Genomic DNA, 21,702 nt, shown 5'->3' with positions numbered 1-21,702 from the left:
ATACAGTATTATATAGAGCCCTAATTGCATGGAACTTCCTTCCATCTCGTATTGCTAAAATAAACAGCAAACCTGGTTTAAAAAAAAAAGATAAAGCAAGACCTCGCGGCACAACGCCTCTCCCCTATTTGACCTAGATAGTTTGTGTGTATGCATTGATATGTAGGCTATGTGTACCTTTACATTTGTTTTATGTAGTTCTGTCTTTGAGCTGTTCTTGTCTATTGATGTTCTGTATTATGTCATTCTGTATTGTTTCATGTTTTGTAAAAATCCAAATACCAAATAGATTCCCTGAAACATGTTGTATGCTAAAATGAATGTGGAGTATTTTTCCTGCAGCTAGTCCTACCTCAGGAGAACTCCCCACAGAGCCCCTTCCCTGGGCAGTAAGTGTGTGAGGTAACAAGCAGAGACAAACTATATCAACCAAGGGAAGAAAACAAACAAAACTCTGCTCTGAGGTTACGCCCCATTGTTTTCATGTTGTCATGTTATATAATGATGCACCGATGGAGGGTCTGCTTGACCTCAACTCACCTGAACAGAACAGAGAGGAACACATACTATGCAGAGAGAAGAGACAATGCACACTGCTGGCTCAAGTGGAACCATGGTGGAGCATAGTGAAGGGAACAGTGGTTTGACTGACTGAAATGGAATGGAATGTTGATCAACTACCACAAGAGCAAAACAAAGTTCTAGAACCGGCCAGGTATTCAAATACCCGAGCCTCAAGATCTGCACTGCAGTAACCAATGGTTTCTATCCTTCCCTTCTAATCAGTGATCACCTGTATGATGGACAGAGAAAAGCATATCCACACGATAGAGGCCATGTGGGTTTAGTTGTAAACTCCCTAACCAGCATGGTTTCCATTCACAGCATAATAACACATTGTGTACCCTTACTGAGCAGTCAGCTCAGAGGAGGACAGAACAGCCCATCTATATCAAACATGACTCACCATGCTAGGGCTAGGACAGGCCGGAACAGATCTGATCAAGCCACATTTACATTTCTAGATTATGCAATAGAGGGGAATGTACACTTCATGGACATGCACATTTCCTAATGTTAGCTGTCAACATTGTGACCGCAGTGTGTTTAAAATACTGTAACTTACTTAGGATTCGCCCCAAATGGTAATCTATTCACTAAATATTGAACTACTTTGACCAGGGCCCATAGAGCTCTGGTCAAAAGCAATGTACTATATAGGGAATAGGCACTGGTCAAAAGTAATACACTATATAGCAGTGTTTCCCAACCCTGGTCCTCCAGTACCCCCAACAGTACACATTTTTATTGTAACCCTGGACAATCACACCTGAATCAACTTGTCAATTAATCATCAAGCCCTCAATGAGGTGTGTTTGTCCAGGGCTACAATGAAATTGTGTACTCTTGGGGGTACTCAAGGACCAGGTTGGGAAACACTGCTATATATGAATAGGGTGTTATTTGGAACGCAGACTTAATCACATGGAACTATTCTGCCTACTACACAGTGTGGATAATAGATCCATATGTGTGCCTCCTACAGCATTATAATCCCATCTTTATTCCCATCTTTATTCAACACAAAGGGACTGTATTATCCTTCATTAAACAGAGGCCCAGAAACAACTATCACAAACATCTGCAAGACTGATTCATGATCTCCAACCAAGTGCAAACAGATCTCTGTGTTGAGCATCAAAATGTTATGAGATATTAAATTAATTGTATTCTGCCGGAGGCCATTCAGGGCACTTCCTCCCCTACATGGTCATATGGAATAAGGCTAAGAGGTCTCAGCGGCTACCCCTACCACCAATCGATAGAGAGAGAGAGAGAGAGAGAGAGAGAGAGAGAGAGAGAGAGAGAGAGAGAGAGAGAGAGAGAGAGAGAGAGAGAGAGAGAGAGAGAGAGAGAGAGAGAGAGAGAGAGAGAGAGAGAGAGAGAGAGAGAGAGAGAGAGAGAGAGAGAGAGAGAGAGAGAGAGTTGGGGGTTGCAATAAAGACAGAAATAAAGAGATGTAGAGATGGTTATGAACACACAGACTGAATGAAGGGAAGGGAAAGGAAAGGGGGATACCTAGTCAGTTGCACAGCTGAATGCATTCAACTGAAATGTGTCTGCTCCATTTAACACAACCCCTCTGAATCAGGCAGTGATTTCAAGAAGTTAACTAAAATTACAATTCAATAATAGAAAATTTAGAAAATTGTATTTTTAATGACTTCTCAATAAACTGAAAGGTAGAAGCTAATTCTTTCAAGAGTTTTTACATTTCTGAATTTGAAGTTCAAATCACTTCCTGAATTGACTGCCTTCAATTCGAATTAAGCCAACTGGCAAGTGGTGTGTGTGTTTCTGTGTGTCACTAGTTGCCACAGCCACAAAGTGGCTAATCCTAACCTTAACCTTAACCACACTGTTAACCTTAGGACCAAAAAGCAATTTTTTGTTTTCATGAATTTTTTAAGATAGCCAATTTGGACTTTGTGGCTGTGGTAACCAGTGACAACAGAGAGAGTGAGAGTGAGTGAGAGAAAGAGAGAGAGACAAACTGAAGAAAGATGACGGCAAACCCTATAGTGGCCTATTGGCACAGTCAGAGGGTCAAGAAGCCAAATAATTACAAGGGAACATTAGTCTCTGTGAATACAGTCATGCACCGTATGCTTCTATAAACAGTCCAGCTACACGGTATACTGTACTGAGAGTAGATGAGCCAGGGACAGTGATGAGTGATGACTAACTAGTTTTAGGAAGATTTGTTTGATGTAGTCTAAAGGTTATACTACAATGAGTGAGGTTTTGTGAAATATCATATTTCACCTCACAATAGTTTTCCATCAAACTGTGGTTAATAAATGCTTAATCTAAATAAAGAAACACATATTTATGAGTTAGGGATAGGTTAGGGTTAGGATAGGCTAGGCTAGTTTTTTTATTTTATTTTATTTCACCTTTATTTAACCAGGTAGGCCAGTTGAGAACAAGTTCTCATTTACAACTGTGACCTGGCCAAGATAAATCAAAGCAGTGCGACAAAAACAACAACACAGAGTTACACATAAACAAACGTACAGTCAATAACACAACAGAAAAATCTATGTACAGTGTGTGTAAATGTAGAAGAGTAGGGAGGTAAGGCAATAAATAGGCCATAGAGGCGAAATAATTACAATTTAGCATTAACACTGGAGTGATAGATGTGCAGATGATGATGTGCAAGTAGAGATACTGGGGTGTGTTCATCAATGTGTGTCAATCAATGTGTTCATCAATGAGGCAGTCTGTGGTGTGATGTTCAGTCTTGTGTTTTCTCTATTGCAGTAGCTCTGTTGTGGGGCACAGAGGATTCGTTTTGGCCAATTCAGGACAGTCAGAGCGAGAGAGCATCCTGTTACCAGGAAAACATTCCCAATATGAAGAGTGAATCATTTTGTCCCAGAGCTAGCTAATGATTTTCAGAGCAACGTGCTGCAACCCTATCTAAACATAGAACATGTCAACAATTAACACGGAAAGTTTTCTAAAGTTTAAGAAAACAATGAGTTTTGTGTTTGTTATACAGAGAGAACAGGGAGGGAAAGAGGTGATGCCCAAACCAGAGAAAATGACAGGACTTCCAGTTAAGAGGAAAGGGAAGTGGAGCTCCAGCTGGGTTTCTCCTGTCCCTTAGAGGGTTTCCACAAAAATTGGCTATAAAATATTAGCTTTATTGTCTTCAAATCAAATTTTATTTGTCACATGCGCCGAATACAACAGATGTAGTAGACCTTACCGTGAAATGCTACTTACAAGCCCTTTACCAACAATGCAGTTCAGTAAATAGAGTTCAGCAAATAAACTGAAGTGAAAAAAAAAATGTAATTAAAAAAGTAACACAAGAAAATCACATAACAATAACGAGGCTTTATACGGGGGGTCAATGTAAGTAGTCCGGGTGGCCATTTGATTAATTGTTCAGCAGTTTTATGGCTAGAAGCTGTTAAGGAGACTTTTGGTCCTAGACTTGGCGCTCCGGTACCGCTTGCCGTGCAGTAGCAGAGAGAACAGTCCATGACTTGGGTGACTGGAGTCTTTGCAAATTCTTTGGGCCTTCCTCTGACACTGCCTAGTATATAGGTCCTGGATGGCAGGAAGCTTGGCCCCAGTGATGGGGCCATATGCACTACCCTCTGTAGCGCCTTACGGTCGGATGCCGAGCAGTTGCTATACCAGGCGGTGATGCAACCGGTCAGGATGCTCTTGATGGTGCAGGTGTAGAACTTTTTGAGGATCTGGGGACCCATGCCAAGTATTTTCAGTCTCCTGAAGGGGAAAAGGTGTTGTCGTGCCCTCTTCACAACTGCCTTGGTGTTTTTGGACCATGATCGTTTGTTGGTGTCCAACAACGAACCAACGAACTTGAAACTCTTGACCCGCTCAACTTCAGCCCCGTCAATGTTAATGGGGGCCTGTTCAGCCTTCCTTTTCCTATAGTCCATGATCAGATCCTTTGTCTTGCTCACATTGAGGGAGAGGTTGTTGTCCTGGCACCACACTGCCAGGGCTCTGACCTCCTCCCTATAGGCTGTCTCATCGATGTCGGTGATCAGGCCTACCACTGTTGTGTCATCGGCAAACTTAATGATGGTGTTGAAGTCGTGCTTGGCCACACAGTCGTGGGTGAACAGGGAGTACAGGAGGGGACTAAGCACGCACCCCTGAGGGGCCCCTGTGTTGAGGATCAGCATGGCAGATGTGTTGTTGCCTGCCCTCACCACCTGTGGGTGGCCCATCAGGAAGTCCAGGATCCAATTGCAAAGGGAGATGTTTAGTCCCAGGGTCCTTAGTATAGTGATGATCTTTGTGGGCACAATGATGTTGAACTCTGAGCTGTAGTCAATGAACAGCATTCTCACATAGGTGTTCATTTTGTTCAGGTCGGAATGGACAGTGTGGAGTGGGATTGAGATTGTGTCATCTGTGGATCTGTTGGGGCTGTATGCAGATTGGAGTGGGTCTAGGATTTCCGGCATGATGGGGATGATGTGAGCCGTGACCAGCCTTTCAAAGCACTTCATAGTTACCAACGTGAGTGCTATGGGCGGTAATCATTTAGGCAGGTTACCTTTTCTTTCTTGGGCACAGGGACTATGGTGGTCTGTTTGAAACATGTAGGTATTAGAGACTCGGTCTGGGGGAGGTTGAAAATGTCAGTGAAGACACTTGCCAGTTGGTCCGTGCATGATTTGAGTACACATCCTGGTAATCCGTCTAGCCCCGCGGCCTTGTGAATGTTGACCTGTTTAAAGGTCTTGCTCACATCGGCTACGGAGAGCTTGATCACACAGTTGTCCGGAACAGCTGGTGCTCTCATGCATGTTTCAGTGTTGCTTGCCTCGAAGCGAGCATAAAAGGCATTTAGACCATCTGGTAGGCTCGCGTCACTGTGCAGCTCACTGCTGGGTTTCCCTTTGTAATCCGTAATATTTTTCAAACCCTGACACATCCGACGAGTGTCAGAGCCGGTGTAGTAGGATTCAATCTTAGTCCTGTATTGATGCTTTCCCTGTTTGATGGTTCGTCAGAGGGCGTAGCAAGATTTCTTATAAGCGTCCAGATTAGTGTTCCGCTCCTTGAAAGCGGCAGCTCTAGCCTTTAGCGCAGTGCGAATGTTGCCTGTAATCCATGGCTTCTGGTTGGGATATGTGCGTACGGTCACTGTGGGGACGACACCATCGATGCACTTATTGATGAAGCCAGTGACTGAGGTGGTATACTCCTCAATGTCATTGGATGAACGTTAAGGTTAGGTTAATGTTAGGCATAAGTTTAGCAGTGTGATTAAGGTTAGGGTTAAGTTTAAGATTAGGGTGAGATTTAAAATCACATTTTAGGAAGAGAAAATGAAGAAATGGGCAGGGTTTATGACTTTGTGGCTGTGGTAACTAGAGACAACCCCCTCAGAGGTCATTCTTCCTGCATGACATCACCGCGGCCCCTCATACACTGTCATCTCTCACAGCTGCTGAACCACAGACCAGTATCATACACGGTTTATTACTACATCTGTCATACATTAGGAGTGTAATCAATATACTATTCCTGTTCATCTCTACCCTGGTAGCAGATCAGTTTGTGCTCCTTTAACCAACTGACTATTGTCCCATATATCCATTACAATCGGAATCAGCAAAGCATATCATCCCAGTTTATTTCTACATATGTAAACAATTAGCGGTGCAATCAATAGCATCCCTGTTGCTTTATTGTAATACTCTGTAAGAAGTTGCTGTCCCCATGATAGTGTCCATCTGTGCTGAAGTTCACAATGTGTTTAGGAGTGTTTCCTCAGTACATAATAGGTATTTGAAGTCGTGTGCATTTCCCCTGCAGCTGGCCTGCTGTGTGCTGGATGTGTGTGTCTGTGGATCTCGTTATGTGTCTTCATGGGATAGTTTCAACTTTAGGGGGAGGGCTTGTCAACAACAGCCTTTAACAGATGACAAAGATGTCCCCATGAAGCATCAGAAGTTACATCTGTATGCTAAACTCCAACAGGGAAGCTATGTCCTTCAGGATGGGACTCAACCTACAAAGGGTTATGTATGGATTAGATAATCCTCAGAAACAACAACCTTTACGTCAACCAGTGCTACTTGCTCCGACTGATCTGAGCAAGGCGATAGTAACTTAACAGGAAGTCAAGAACCAATGATCAGCGATTAGTTCCTTCCGTCATAGCTGTAGCTAAGTACACCCTCTGCCCTTTACCTCTGAGCTCCAGTGTTGTTAATCCTCCTAGTGGGTCTGTTTAAAGTAACATAGTCCCGTTAACAGACTAATAAAACATCAGCTGAGCAAGGCTACACTGAGAGAGTTTAATACTATGCACATTTTAATTGAATACCTTAAATATTTTTTCTTAAATCCCAGTATTGATTTTGTGGTCTCAAACCAGTGAGTTTCTTAATCAATATTATGGGCGAAATGTTGTTATTGACAATGAAATAGGTGGGAACGTTGTTCCATTGTCAAATAATTGATACATTTACTATCTATATAGCATTAAAAATAGTTTTCCAGATTGTATTTTGGCAATTATTTTTCACATTGTGAATATTGGGTCGCAACTGAGACAACCTGGTTCAATTTGGGTCCCGAAATCAGTTGAGAACTACTGTCTTACAGTATACACACTTCCTACAGTAAACATACTTCCTACAGTACACACACGTCCTCCAGTAAAATGACTTCCTACAGTATACACACTTCCTACTGTATACACACTTCCTACATTATACACACTTCCTACATTATACACACTTCCTACCTTATACACACTTCCTACATTATACACACTTCCTACATTATACACACTTCCTACATTATACACACTTCCTACATTATACACACTTCCTACATTATACACACTTCCTATAGTATACGCACTCCTATTCCACTTTGGTTCAACAGAATTTCATTGAAATGGCGTGGAAAAAACACTGATTCAACCAGTGTGTATGTGCCCAGTGGGAAGTCGTTGAGTCAATACAGACATTCATTCGTGTAGGCTATCTGGCTTGCTCTGCTGTGAGGGCATTATGTTTTATCATGTATCATAGATACTGCCTGTGCGTCATAGCCTGTGATAGCCAGTGTAAAACAGTGGAGAAAGGACATCCCTATTCAGGGGAAAAAGGTGATATGTGCGGTAGTGGATAAGCCTTGATTCTCTGTCGGCCCTGGTAGTTGGTCCTCTCCAGTGAGACAATAGACTCTGTGTGCTCTCACCTGCCTGTGTATGTAATCTGAGTGGGTTCTAGAAGGCTGGGGGACATTTGCATGCTAGAGGTCAGTACCACACAAGGCTGCCTGTGTTCCACACAACAATGGGCCGGCAGGTAGCCTAGCGGTTAGAGCGTTGGGCCAGTAAACGAATCCCCAAGCCAACTAGGTGAAAAATCTGAGCATGGCACTTAACCCTAATTGCTCCAGGGTCACCATCAATAATAGCTGATCCCTGGCCATGACCCCACTCTCCGAGGGTGTCTAAAGGGAAGTGGGATATGCAAAAAACACATTTGCATTGAATACAACACACTTGTGCAGGTTACACGTGTGAAACATGACAAATATAAGCACCCCCTTTTTGACCTTGAGAGGGTACGACAGGTGAATATTACAAATTATACCGAGCAGGATTGATTCATTCCATGGTCAATCCCATTAAACCTGAACTCGGTAGACCCAAGGACAACAGGGCATGAACAACGATAAAAACAATATACAGTACATTCAATCGTACCTTCTCCGCTGTGCAATCCGGTTTCCGAGCCGGTCACGGGTGCACCCCAGCCACGCTCAAGGTACTAAACGATATCATAACCGCCATCGATAAAAGACAGTACTGTGCAGCCGTCTTCATCGACCTGGCCAAGGCTTTCAACTCTGTCAATCGCCGTATTCTTATCGGCAGACTCAGTAGCCTTGGTTTCTCTAACGACTGCCTCGCCTGGTTCACCAACTACTTCGCAGACAGAGTTCAGTGTGTCAAATCGGAGGGCCTGTTGTCCAGACCTCTGGCAGTCTCTATGGGGGTACCATAGGGTTCAATTCTCGGGCTGACTCTTTTCTCTGTATATATCAATGATGTCGCACTTGCTGCGGGTGATTCCCTGATCCACCTCTACGCAGACGACACCATTCTGTATACTTCTGACCCTTCCTTGGACACTGTGCTAACTAACCTCCAGACGAGCTTCAATGCCATACAACACTCCTTCCGTGGCCTTCAACTGCTCTTAAACACGAGTAAAACCAAATGCATGCTCTTCAACCGTTCGCTGCCCGCACCCGCCCGCCCGACTAGCATCACAACCCTGACGTTTCTGACCTATAATATGTGGACAACTATAAATACCTAGGTGTCTGGTTAGACTGTAAACTCTCCTTCCAGACTCATATTAAACATCTCCAATCCAAAATCAAATCTAGAATCGTCTTTCTATTCCGCAACAAAGCCTCCTTCACTCACGCCGACAAACTTACCCTAGTAAAACTGACTATCATACCGATCCTCTACTTCGACGATGTCATCTACAAAATAGCTTCCAATACTCTACTCAGCAAACTGGATGCAGTCTATCACAGTGCCATCCGTTTTGTTACCAAATCACCTTATACCACCCACCACTGCGACCTGTATGCTCTAGTCGGCTGGCCCTCGCTACATATTCGTCGCCAGACCCACTGGCTCCAGGTCATCTCTAAGTCTATGCTAGGTAAAGCTCTGACTTATCTCAGCTCACTGGTCACGATAACAACACCCACCCGTAGCACACGTTCCAGCAGGTATATCTCACTGGTCATCCCCAAAGCCAACACCTCATTTGGCCGCCTTTCCTTCCAGTTCTCTGCTGCCAGTGACTGGAACCAATTGCAAAAATCGCTGAAGCTGGAGACTTATAGTTCCCTCACTAACTTTAAACATCAGCTATCTGAGCAGCTAACCGATCGCTGCAGCTGTACACAGTCCATCTGTAAATATCCCACCCAATCTACGTACCTCATCCCCATACTGTTTTTATTTACTTTTCTGTTCTTTTGCACACCAGTATCTCTACTTGCACATCATCATCAGCTCATTTATCACTCCAGTGTTAATCTGCTAAATTGTAATTATTCGCTACTATGGCCTATTTATTGCCTACCTCCTCATACCTTTTGCACACACTGTATATAGACTTTCTTTTTTTCTACTGTGTCATTGACTTGTTTATTGTGTTATTGGCTTGTTTATTGTTTATTCCATGTTATTCCATGTGTAACTCTGTGTTGTTGTCTGTGTCACACTGCTTTGCTGTCACACCCTGACCATAGAGAGCCCTTGTTTCTCTATGGTGTAGTAGTTCAGGGCGTGACGAGGGGGTGTTTTAGTTTAAAATTTCTATGTTGGTGTTTTGGTTTGGTTCCCAATTAGAGGCAGCTGGTAATCGTTGCCTCTAATTGGGGATCATATTTAAGTAGCTATTTTTCCCACCTGTGTTTGTGGGATATTGTTTTGTGTTTGTGCATGTGCACCACTTAGTCACGTTTAGTTGTTTGTTTATTGATTTATTGTTTTTTCTTTAAGTTTCACTTTGCAATAAATATGTGGAACTCAACATCTGCTGCGCCTTGGTCCCGTTCTTACAACAACCGTGACATTTGCTTTATCTTGGCCAGGTCGCAGTTGTAAATGAGAACTTGTTCTCAACTAGCCTACCTGGTTAAATAAAGGTGAAATAAAAAATTTAAAATATTGAAGAGGTAGACATAGGGGAAATCCTCTGGTCTGATATACTGAATTCAACCCTTCAATTGAAGTCATGTTCTGTGCCTGTGGACCATATACCCAGACAACTCAACAGACAGAGAAGTAGAGAGGGACAAAGCAGAGAGGGACAGAGGGGACAGAGGGGACAGAGAGGACAGAGAGAGGGAAAGGGGGGACAGAGAGGACAGAGAGGACAGAGAGAGGGAAAGGGGGGACAGAGAGGACAGAGAGGACAGAGAGAGGGAAAGGGGGGACAGAGAGGACAGAGGGGGATGGAGGGAACAGAGAGTGATGGAGGGGACAACGAGGACAGAGAGAACAGAGAGGGAAAGGGGGGACAGAGAGGACAGAGAGGACAGAGAGGACAGAGAGAGGGAAAGGGGGGACAGAGAGGACAGAGAGGACAGAGAGAGGGAAAGGGGGGACAGAGAGGACAGAGAGGACAGAGAGGACAGAGAGAGGGAAAGGGGGGACAGAGAGGACAGAGGGGAATGGAGGGAACAGAGAGTGATGGAGGGGACAACGAGGACAGAGGGAACAGAGAGGGAAAGGGGGGACAGAGAGGACAGAGGGGACAGAGAGGACAGAGAGGACAGAGAGGACAGAGAGAGGGAAAGGGGGGACAGAGAGGACAGAGAGGACAGAGAGAGGGAAAGGGGGGACAGAGAGGACAGAGAGGACAGAGAGAGGGAAAGGGGGGACAGAGAGGACAGAGAGGACAGAGAGAGGGAAAGGGGGGACAGAGAGGACAGAGGGGGATGGAGGGAACAGAGAGTGATGGAGGGGACAACGAGAACAGAGGGAACAGAGAGGGAAAGGGGGGACAGAGAGGACAGAGGGGACAGAGAGGACAGAGGGGACAGAGAGGACAGAGAGAGGGAAAGGGGGGACAGAGAGGACAGAGAGGACAGAGAGAGAGAAAGGGGGGACAGAGAGGACAGAGAGGACAGAGAGAGAGAAAGGGGGGACAGAGAGGACAGAGAGGACAGAGAGAGGGAAAGGGGGGACAGAGAGGACAGAGGGGGATGGAGGGAACAGAGAGTGATGGAGGGGACAACGAGGACAGAGGGAACAGAGAGGGAAAGGGGGGACAGAGAGGACAGAGGGGACAGAGAGGACAGAGAGGACAGAGAGGACAGAGAGAGGGAAAGGGGGGACAGAGAGGACAGAGGGGACAGAGAGAACAGAGGGGACAGAGAGGACAGAGAGGACAGAGGGAACAGAGAGGGAAAGGGGGGACAGAGAGGACAGAGGGGACAGAGAGGACAGAGAGGACAGAGAGAGGGAAAGGGGGGACAGAGAGGACAGAGGGGGATGGAGGGAACAGAGAGTGATAGAGGGGACAGAGAGTGATGGAGAGGACAGAGAGGACAGAGGGAACAGAGAGTGATGGAGGGGACAACGAGGACAGAGAGGACAGAGAGGGAAAGGGGGGACAGAGAGGACAGAGAGGGAAAGGGGGGACAGAGAGGACAGAGAGGGATGGAGGGAACAGAGAGTGATAGAGGGGACAGAGAGGGATGGAGAGGACAGAGAGGACAGAGGGAACAGAGAGTGATAGAGGGGACAGAGAGGGATGGAGAGGACAGAGAGGACAGAGGGAACAGAGAGTGATAGAGGGGACAACGAGGACAGAGTGGACAGAGAGTGATAGAGGGGACAGAGAGGACAGAGAGGGAAAGGGGGTACAGAGAGGACAGAGAGGGAAAGAGGTGACCCAGAGGGACAGAGAGGGCAGAGAAGTCAGAGAGGGATGGAGGGGACAGAGAGGGATTGAGGGGACAGAAAGGGACAAAGAGGGGAGAGAACCAGAGATTGGCCCACATTTTTCAGACCTTCATATGGGTTGTGTAGTCATATTTTCACCGCTGTGGGTCTTTGCCAGTTGATATATTATCTTATCTGCTGGATGTGGGACCTAACCCTGTCTCTGTGACAATGACAGATCTATATTCTATATTTTTCTGAAGATAAAAATAGAGAAGAAACGAAAGAAAGGGACAGGATTACGGCTGAATGAAACATGGAATCATTCCATCACTGAAGTGACTAGACACTAGGAAACAACTCCACGGCTTCTACATCAGCATAGATTGACTTTTAATACTGCCAATTCATACAAAGTATCTTTCTGCTTGTTGTGGAGAATATGACCTGTAAAGCACACAATGTTTTTCCATGTTAATAAACTGTTCTCACCAACACTAAAAGCAATGCAAGGCAAGCAAGACAATCGAGGCAATAATTGACCATGTAAGCATACTTATTCAACAAGCACCCGTGGAATCCCAGGGAGTAATTCCAGAATATAGCTGCTGAGCTGTTTCTCCCTGCGATGGAAGTAGGGTCAGTTCAGTTCTGCTCTGCTCCACATGTATGGAGCGATTTCAGTGCCAACAGAAATTGTATTACATAATACCTTCGATGATGCAGTGGGTGCAATACATGGTTATAACATCAACAGAAAATACAGAAATGTCAATGGTGGAGGTGTTGCTGTTTATATTCAGAAACACATTCCTGAAAATCTTAGAGAGGATCTCAAGTAATATGGCTACAGGTTCATCTGCCTCACCTAAAGCTCATTCTTGTAGGAAGCTGCAATAGACCACCAAGTGCTGAGAGTCATTATCTAGATAACATGCTTGATAATATATGTGATATCAACAGAGAGGTATATTTTCTGGGTGATTTAAATATTTACTGGTTTTCATCAAGCTGCCCACTCAAGAAAAAGCTTCAAACTGTAACCAGTGCCTGAAATCTGGTTTGGGTTGTCAGTCAACCTAACAGGGTAGTTACAAACAGCACAGGAATGGAATCATCAACATGTATTGATCACATCTTTACTAATGCTGCAGACATTTTCTTTAAAGCGGTATCCAGATCCATCAGATGTAGTGATCACAATATAGTAGCCATATCTAGGAAAACCAAAATTCCAAAGGCTGGGCCTAATATAGTGTATTGGAGGTCATACAATACGTTTTGTAGTGATTCCTGTTGTTGATGTAAAGAATATTTGTTGGTCTGTGGTGTGTAATGAGGAACAACCAGACGGTGCACTTGAAACATTTATGAAATTGATTATTCCAGTTACTAATAAGCATGGACACATTAAGAAAATGACTGTCAAAATTGTATGGTTGAGAGGGATGAGGTAAAAAGGAATGGCAAATAAGTCTGGCTGCACAATCTATTGGCAAATGTACTGCAAATTGAAAAATCATGTGACTAAACTGAATAAAAAGAAGAAGATACTATACTATGAAGAAAAGTACAAATTATATAAAGAATGATAGTAAAAGCTTTGGAGCACCTTAAATGACATTTTGGGCAAAAAGGCAAACTCATCTCCATAATTTATTGAATCAGATGGTATTGGACAAGCACGGCACTTACACAAATGATTGACGATTGGCTGAGAGAAATTGATGATAAAAAGATTGTAAGAGCTGTTTTGTTAGACTTCAGTGCGGCTTTTGACATTATCGATCACAGCCTGCTTCTGAAAAAACGGATGTGTTACCCCCACTGCTGTACTGTGGATAAATAGTTACCTGTCTAACAGAACACAGAGGGTGTTATTTAATGGAAGCCTCTCTAACATAATCTAGGTAGAATCAGGAATTCACCTGGGTAGCTGTCTAGGCCCCTTACTTTTTTCAATCTTTACTAATGACATGCCACTGGCTTTGCGTAAAGCCAGTGGCAGAATGGGTGGCAAGAAATAAGTTAGTCCTAAATATTTCAAACACTGAAAGCATTGTATTTGGGATAAATCATTAATTAAACCCTAAACCTCAATTAACTCTTCAAACAAATAATGTGGAAATTGAGCAAGTTGAGGTGACTAAACTGTCATGGTCAAAATATGTTGATACAACAGTAGCTAAGATGGGGAGAAGCTAAATACCAATCGTGCTGACACAAACACTACACATAGACAATCACCCACAACCCACAATGACAAAACAGGCTACCTAAATATGGTTCCCAATCAGAGACAACGACTAACACCTGTCTCTGATTGAGAACCATATCAGGCCAAACACAGAAACAGACAAACTAGACATACAACATAGAATGCCCACTCAGATCACACCCTGACCAAACAAAACATATAAACAAATAAAGCAAACTATGGTCAGGGCGTGACACCATGAGTGATTTGCATGCATATTATTAATGTTAGCTCTCCGTGTACATTTAAGAGCCAGCCGTGCTGCCCTGTTCTGAGCCAATTGTAATTTTCCGAGTTCCCTCTTTGTGGCACCTGACCGCACGACTGAACAGTAGTCCAGGTGCAACAAAACTAGGGCCTGTAGGACCTGCCTTGTTGATAGTATTATTAAAAATAGTTAACGAGGCAGGTCCTACGCTAAGACTCAGGCCGCGTTAGAAGGGAGTGTCACAAAAAACACAATTTGGCCCACATAAGAATATAGTTCGAAGAATATAGCACCCCATTTAATGAGAGTGCAACAGAAGTGGTTTGGTGATCCATTCATGTGATGAGCAACCTTGCCTGAGACCTGAAGACATGTTAGTTTGAGTGATGGGGGTTCTAACATAGGTCTCCTGTGCACCAGACAATGCAACTTTTCAGTTCTCAGACAAGTTACTCATCACATGAGCATGGTCACCCTTTTGGTCTCCTTGAAGAGATCAATCCAAGTCACAGGACCAATGCCTAGGCTTTAGCTCAACAGGCTAACATAGTCTTAACCCAGTCAGACACATATAATGACTAACCTTGCCAGAGACTTGAAACTAACACGTCTATGTTTACATGCGTATGTCCGTGTGTGTCACGTTCTGACCTTAGTTCCTTTTTTATGTCTTTATTTTAGTTGGTCAGGGCGTGAGTTGGGGTGGGCATTCTATGTTGTTTTTCTATGTTTTGGTCTAGTCGTTATATTTCTATGTGTTTGGCCTAGTATGGTTCTGAATCAGAGGCAGGTGTTGATCGTTGTCTCTGATTGAGAATCATACTTAGGTAGCCTGTTTTCCCACTATGGGTTGTGGGTAGTTATTTTCTGTTTAGTGTTTTTGTTTGCACCTTACAGAACTGTTCGTTTGTCGGTTTGTTGTTTTTGTTCGGTATTCATTCTTTATTAAATTATTATGAATATGTACCACGCTGCACTTTGGTCCTCTTCTCCTTCCACCAACAACAACCGTTACAGTGTGGAAAGGACATATAAATGTAGGTACTCTAGAGAAGGAAGAGGTGCAGTGCGACTTCACAGTGACCAAGCTCATCAGCAAACTAATCACTGCATCGAATTCCATTGACAGAGTAGCTGAAGGTGTCCCTCCCAAAATCTCCTGATGTGACTTTCAGGCTGCAGGATGGCAAACGCATTTAAAAAGTGTGCTGCAGTCATACTTTTATCCAGACGAACAGAAACTGACAGTTCTGTTTTGAATCAAAACACTTTCCTCTTTTCCCGAGCTGGAATTTCTTTAACGCAAACATCACCACCATGTTGTGGATAATACATGAATAATATGGAGACTCGAATTCCGGACTTCTGCCCCCAAAACACACGTGACCGCCCTCCTGAAGCATTCCAGCCCGTCCTTTTAAAAAAGGCCTTCTTTAATTTCGCAAGGGGAGACCTTCAGGCTGAGGAGTGAGTTTCACAGATCCCCATCTGCTACACTAATACAAGTCTTCAAGATCCAGGAAGGTTATTCATCAAAAGAGTGTGGTTTGGTGATCCATGCTTATGTGATGAGAACCTTGCCTGAGACCTGAAGACGTTTTGGACATCGGTAAGTTTTTTGGGGGGGTGTTCGGGCACATAAATTTTTTTCTGGAGGCAAGCCAAAGTTCGGAACCGAAGTCTACGCTCCTTCGTCGGTGATTGGTCAACAGTAGGAATTTGTCAATAAAGTATTTTTTGTCATTCAATGAAAGACGACTCGTTATCATGCAATTTCGTTTATTAAAAAATATTGCACCAAACATCTTAGTTAGATGTAAAATTACGCTACAGATCTCTTCAGTAAAAACATCAAAATTAATGACAGCTTTCTTGAGTTATCTTAGATTTATTCAGACTATTTTGAGGAAATGTATCCTGCCTACTGCGTCTCAAAATGGACAAAGTGCTATTGCCGCTGTTTTCTCATTTTTCAAGCGATGGTCTTTTAAGGGAGTATGCAAGCACGCTCGTTTGGTTTGGCTAGCCAAGTTCGGCTAGGTGCCAGCCGGACTGAAGCATACTGATGCCTTAACGCAGCCTCTGATCATCATAGAGGGAAACAGAAGACATGTCCATGTTCCAGAGAGTCTTAGCTTTCAGGAATGGGGTAATAGCTTTTAGCAAAAACGGTTCAAATGCTAGAGCCAAATTCATAGAAAGACAATAATGTCACATTGGCTTTAGAAACCATCAAAAGCTTCTGACCACAGTGAGGGTTTGATTCTATCTGTTCTCATTTACCTTTCCCTGGCAAAGTACCAGGATATTGTTTCTGGTTTTGAATCTGAATTTAGAGAAATTCATTTTAAAACTGAATCTGAGAGTTTGAATATATGAAACTTTGATTAACTTGAAATTATAGTTTGTAAACTTGACAAACAGAAAATGAATGCAATATCTCCAATATTGAAACTGAATATATAAATATTCAATTGGAATATTCAATTAAATAGAAATATATTTTTTCAACTGAATGCAATATTCAGTCAATTCAATTTCAAATCATGAAATACAAGTTCAATTTATGAATTCAATGATTGAATTTGTACATAAAAAAATCAAAAATATTACATTCAAATTCAAAATCCTAATACAAATTCAAAATTACGTCATTCAAATACAATTTATGTCGGCACTGAAATCACTCCATACACATGGCTCAGTTTAATAAGGGAAACTCTCTCTCTCACACACACACACGCACATATACACACACACACACACTGAGGAAAAATGATAACACACTAGCTCTTTCCTAAAACCCTGCTGTATAAGTGACCTGAAGTTAACACAGGAATAAAAACCAAAGTCATTATTAGACCATAAGCTGTATTAATGTATTACTAACAACAGAGTGGTGATGTTTGCGTTAAAGAAATTCCAGCTCTGGAAAATATCAAAGTGTTTTAAATCAAAACAGCACTCTGTCCATTTCTGTTCGTCTGGATAAAAGTATGACTGCAGCACACTTTTTGATAGCTTTTGCCATCCTGCAGCTTGAAAGTCACATCAGGAGATTTTGGGAGGGACACCTTCAGCTACTCTGTCAATGGAATTCGATGCAGTGATTAGTTTGCTGATGAGCTTGGTCACTGTGAAGTCGCACTGCACCTCTTCCTTCCCTAGAGTACCTGCATTCTATATGTCCTTTCCACACGGACGAACGCACGTGCACACACACACACAAACATACACACAACCTCACACACAAGAATACAATCACAGATGACACATCAATACTGATAGGAATTGCACATGATTGCGTAGTTTCCAAATCACTAGTTGTCCCTCTCACAGCATGGGCAGCATGCATCTATACATCACTTTGGGAACGAGGAAGAGGAAAGAAAAAAGGCAAAACAGCAACGTACTTTTTCCTTTGGAGAGGAAGAGGGAGGGAGCGATAGAGCAAGTCACTCTGCAGCTGGCTGCATCACGATGTATTTTCCTCACTGTGAAGTTGGCAATCTAAAAAAAAAAAAAAAAAAAGAAAAGTGTCCACTCTTTGTGCTTCTGTTCTCCTGAGCAGTTGGTCGTTAACCAGAGCAGTCCCACACTGCTTATGCTCCCTGGAACAAGGATGGAACTCAACTCAGAGAGTTCTCAGGCTCTCAGCCAATGAGCTGAGAGAGATACCGCCTCTCAGCCAATCCCACGGCTCCTCCACTACACTACGCTCCAGTCCCTAACCCCTCCTCCCATTTGAAGTTCCCAGCAGGGAAGGAACAGAGAATGAGTGAAGACAGGGAAGGAACAGAGAATGAGAGAAGAGGAGGATGTCACAGAAAGAGAGTAGTGTAGGACAGGGGAGGGAAGAGAGTGGGATAGAGGTGTAAAATGAGAAGAGAATTAAAAGTATTTATGAAAATGAGAGGAGAGGAGGAGAGGAGAGGAGAGGAGAGGAGAGGAGAGGAGAGGAGAGGAGAGAGAGAGAGAGAGAGAGAGAGAGAGAGAGAGGTGAATCACTAAAACAATACAGAAATACACTACGGAAAAAGAAGGAACAGCACGTCAGAAATCAGCTCAATGTAATTGAACAATCCATAGACTCTAACCACTTCTGGGAAAATTGGAAAACACTAAACAAACAACAACACGAAGAACTATCTATCCAAAATGGAGATGTATGGGTAAACCACTTCTCCAATCTTTTTGGCTCTATAACAAAGAATAAAGAGCAAAAACATATACATGATCAAATACAAATCCTTGAATCAACTATTAAAGACTACCAGAACCCACTGGATTCTCCAATTACCTTGAACGAGCTACAGGACAAAATAAAAACCCTCCAACCCAAAAAGGCCTGTGGTGTTGATGGTATCCTTAATGAAATGATCAAATATACAGACAACAAATTCCAATTGGCTATACTAAAACTCTTTAACATCGTCCTTAGCTCTGGCATCTTCCCCAATATTTGGAACCAAGGACTGATCACCCCAATCCACAAAAGTGGAGACAAATTTGACCCCAATAACTACCGTGGAATATGCGTCAACAGTAACCTTGGGAAAATACTCTGCATTATCATTAACAGCAGACTCGTACATTTCCTCAATGAAAACAATGTACTGAGCAAATGTCAAATTGGCTTTTTACCAAATGACCGTACAACAGACCATGTATTCACCCTACACACCCTAATTGACAACCAAACAAACCAAAACAAAGGCAAAGTCTTCTCATGCTTTGTTGATTTCAAAAAAGCCTTCGACTCAATTTGGCATGAGGGTCTGCTATACAAATTGATGGAAAGTGGTGTTGGGGGAAAAACATACGACATTATAAAATCCATGTACACAAACAACAAGTGTGCGGTTAAAATTGGCAAATAACACACACATTTCTTCACACAGGGTCGTGGGGTGAGACAGGGATGCAGCTTAAGCCCCACCCTCTTCAACATACAGTGGGGAGAACAAGTATTTGATACACTGCCGATTTTGCAGGTTTTCCTACTTACAAAGCATGTAGAGGTCTGTAATTTTTATCATAGGTACACTTCAACTGTGAGAGACGGAATCTAAAACAAAAATCCAGAAAATCACATTGTATGATTTTTAAATAATTAATTTGCATTTTATTGCATGACATAAGTATTTGATCACCTACCAACCAGTAAGAATTCCGGCTCTCACAGACCTGTTAGTTTTTCTTTAAGAAGCCCTCCTGTTCTCCACTCATTACCTGTATTAACTGCACCTGTTTGAACTCGTTACCTGTATAAAAGACACCTGTCCACACACAATCAAACAGATTCCAACCTCTCCACAATGGCCAAGACCAGAGAGCTGTGTAAGGACATCAGGGATAAAATTGTAGACCTGCACAAGGCTGGGATGGGCTACAGGACAATAGGCAAGCAGCTTGGTGAGAAGGAAACAACTGTTGGCGCAATTATTAGAAAATGGAAGAAGTTCAAGATGACGGTCAATCACCCTCGGTCTGGGGCTCCATGCAAGATTTCACCTCGTGGGGCATCAATGATCATGAGGAAGGTGAGGGATCAGCCCAGAACTACACGGCAGGACCTGGTCAATGACCTGAAGAGAGCTGGGACCACAGTCTCAAAGAAAACCATTAGTAACACACTACGCCGTCATGGATTAAAATCCTGCAGCGGACGCAAGGTCCCCCTGCTTAAGCCAGTGCATGTCCAGGCCTGTCTGAAGTTTGCCAATGACCATCTGGATGATCCAGAGGAGGAATGGGAGAAGGTCATGTGGTCTGATGAGACAAAAATAGAGCTTTTTGGTCTAACTCCACTCGCCGTGTTTGGAGGAAGAAGAAGTATGAGTACAACCCCAAGAACACCATCCCAACCGTGAAGCATGGAGGTGGAAACATCATTCTTTGGGGATGCTTTTCTGCAAAGGGGACAGGACGACTGCACCGTATTGAGGGGAGGATGGATGGGGCCATGTATCGCAAGATCTTGGCCAACAACCTCCTTCCCTCAGTAAGAGCATTGAAGATGGGTCGTGGCTGGGTCTTCCAGCATGACAACGACACGAAGCACACAGCCATGGCAACTAAGGAGTGGCTCCGTAAGAAGTATCTCAAGGTCCTGGAGTGGCCTAGCCAGTCTCCAGACCTGAACCCAATAGAAAATCTTTGGAGGGAGCTGAAAGTCCGTATTGCCCAGCGACAGCCCCGAAACCTGAAGGATCTGGAGAAGGTCTGTATGGAGGAGTGGGCCAAAATCCCTGCTGCAGTGTGTGCAAACCTGGTCAAGAACTACAGGAAACGTATGATCTCTGTAATTGCAAACAAAGGATTCTGTACCAAATATTAAGTTCTGCTTTTCTGATGTATCAAATACTTATGTCATGCAATAGAATGCTAATTAATTACTTAAAAATCATACAATGTGATTTTCTGGATTTTTGTTTTAGATTCCGTCTCTCATAGTTGAAGTGTACCTATGATAAAAATTACAGACCTCTACATGCTTTGTAAGTAGGAAAACCTGCAAAATCGGCAGTGTATCAAATACTTGTTCTCCCCACTGTATATATCAACGAATTGGCGAGGGCATTAGAACAGTCTGCAGCACCTGGCCTCACCCTACTAGAATCCGAAGTCAAATGTCTACTGTTTGCTGATGATCTGGTGCTTCTGTCACCAACCAAGGAGGGCCTACAGCAGCACCTAGATCTTCTGCACAGATTCTGTCAGACCTGGGCCCTGACAGTAAATCTCAGTAAGACCAAAATAATGGTGTTCCAAAAAAGGTCCAGTCGCCAGGACCACAAATTCCATCTAGACACCGTTGCCCTAGAGCACACAAAAAACTATACATACCTCGGCCTAAACCTCAGCACCACAGGTAACTTCCACAAAGCTGTGAACGATCTGAGAGACAAGGCAAGAAGGGCATTCTATGCCATCAAAAGGAACATAAATTTCAACATACCAATTAGGATCTGGCTAAAAATACTTGAATCAGTCATAGAGCCCATTGCCCTTTATGGTTGTGAGGTCTGGGGTCCGCTCACCAACCAAGATTTCACAAAATGGGACAAACACCAAATTGAGACTCTGCATGCAGAATTCTGCAAAAATATCCTCCGTGTACAACGTAGAACACCAAATAATGCATGCAGAGCAGAATTAGGCCGATACCCACTAATTATCAAAATCCAGAAAAGAGCCGTTAAATTCTACAACCACCTAAAAGGAAGC

This window comes from Salvelinus alpinus, chromosome 5, assembly GCF_045679555.1.
Source record: "Salvelinus alpinus chromosome 5, SLU_Salpinus.1, whole genome shotgun sequence".
Classification (NCBI taxonomy): Eukaryota; Metazoa; Chordata; class Actinopteri; order Salmoniformes; family Salmonidae; genus Salvelinus; species Salvelinus alpinus.
Note: the sequence above shows the minus strand (reverse complement) of the source record.